Genomic DNA, 2,051 nt, shown 5'->3' with positions numbered 1-2,051 from the left:
GAGACTGAAGACAAAAAAGAAGCAGCCTTAGCCCTTGGTCTGTCATCAGTTAAAAGAATTGTATGCAGAAAAACATCTGAGGCCTAACCTATCATTCCTTAAAATTGGCATGTATTTTTTCCTTTTCTTTCCATTTTCCATTCCACATTTTTCAACAATCTTATCACAAGGTTCAGGATGGCCATAAAGCCAGGTGCCCCATAAAAGTGAGAACACTGGAGCCATACTCCAAGAATAAACCAAATAACTACAGATCCATATCTTCCTCAAGGAAGAAATTCCTTGAAAAAAATACCACACTCATGACCAGTGGAAAATTACCAGACCCTATCCTACCTCAGCAACCCAATACAAACACTTGTTCCTTTCCTTGTTTGGGAAGCAGCCTGATCTCTATATATTGGTGCTATCTCCTTTCTCCTTGAGATAAACCCTCCTCCTCCTCCTCAATTAAGCCTTTGCCTGTGTGTTCTTACTTTGAGGCTCTATTTCAATTTTTCTCTTCGTAATTTTATAGGCAATATTTTAAAAACATATTCTATTTCATTTCTATTGGAATCAGTCAAAGGCTCCTGTCTCTGGCATCAAAACGACCACCCTGCACTCTGAACCCCTACAACATCAAGGGTCCCACAGCTTCCAGCCTGCATGAAATGTTTGTGTCTTCAGGCCTGTGGAAATGGTTCTACCTGGAAATTTTAAATGCTGTCCTCTCCCTTTCCTCACTCACAATCTCAGCCTAGTACACAGACAGTGAGTATGCATACACACACATACATGTACACACATTTACCTGGAAAATTCTACTCATATGTAAGGAAGATCAGGATGAGGGGAAAAACTTTAAAAGACTTATTACTTTGCAGATACTGACAATTCATAATTAATGTGATTTTAGTTGGAGAGGAATATGTGAGTAGGGAGAAGGTAGAAAATAGTTCATGTCTGTGGGCAGTCCTCATCATCCTCTCTCTTTTGACTTGTTAAGGAAATTTTCTTAAACCCCCACAACATTATAACATGCTAATTTCCACTTCTTCTCAGACACTTAATTGCCCAGGCATTTAGATGATTTTATCTCCCAATCCACATTCATATTACTTTCTCCTGGGATTAGTTGCCTGGTAACCCTGATCCTAGGCTTTCCTTTCTAGTAATTAAGGTATTTTTTTTTTTTTGTATTCTCCAATCATTATCTCCAGCTGAGTTTTCCTGCAGTGTACACTTATTTATTTCTAAATCTAGGATAGGTAGACATAAAGAAATAATTCTATTTTGTTAGAGTAATATACAGAGTGTGTTTATATAAGACCATTAACTAAGTATTTATTGGTAGAAGAATATTTCTAGGTTTTTGTCCTGTTTCCTGCTAGATGAAAGTGACCTTTTCCTCGAGAATCTCTGTCTTTATGAGAATGACTTTATGTGAATCTGATGTACAATGTGAGCTGATTCTGGACTTTCTTGTGACTGTCAAAAGTAAAATTCAGTGTCATCTTACAGATCAGGATTTTAAAAAGATAAAAAAATTCAGTAACAGCCAAATAAAACTTGATAAAAAAAAATGTTTGAAATGACAGACTTTGTACAATTTCTTTTCTTATGCCATCAGTCTATATCTAAGTTATTCCCAAATTATGTGTAAATGAAGAACATTCATATAATTTTTGTTCGTATACTATACATACATAAAACGTAAAACCATATCATATATGTGCTAGCTTTTTGGCATTTTTAAAAAGATGCTATTTATAAATGTGAAAATATCTTTCTGATTTATGGGCAGATCACTTAAAAAAAACCCAATTTGTTGTCTTTGTCTTCATTTATTTATTCACTCAGCTTTTTGTTTTGATTGGGAACAGAATGGCCATGTAAATCAGTATGGTAATGCAAAGTGAAAAATTATGTAATAGGTGTTATAGATTTAGAGAAGGCTAATCAACTGAAAAGTCCCAGTGAAAGAATGAAATTATGCTTTAAAATACAAATTTAACATGCTTAAATTTGTATTTTAGATGAATGAGACATATTTGTACATGTGTGTACAA

This window comes from Marmota monax, unplaced genomic scaffold (genome assembly GCF_021218885.2).
Source record: "Marmota monax isolate L192 unplaced genomic scaffold, Marmota_monax_Labrador192_F-V1.1 WCK01_AAM20220418_F8-fsc00017, whole genome shotgun sequence".
Lineage (NCBI taxonomy): Eukaryota > Metazoa > Chordata > Mammalia > Rodentia > Sciuridae > Marmota > Marmota monax.
The sequence above is the reverse complement of the archived record's forward strand: the minus strand, read 5'-3'. Positions refer to the sequence as shown.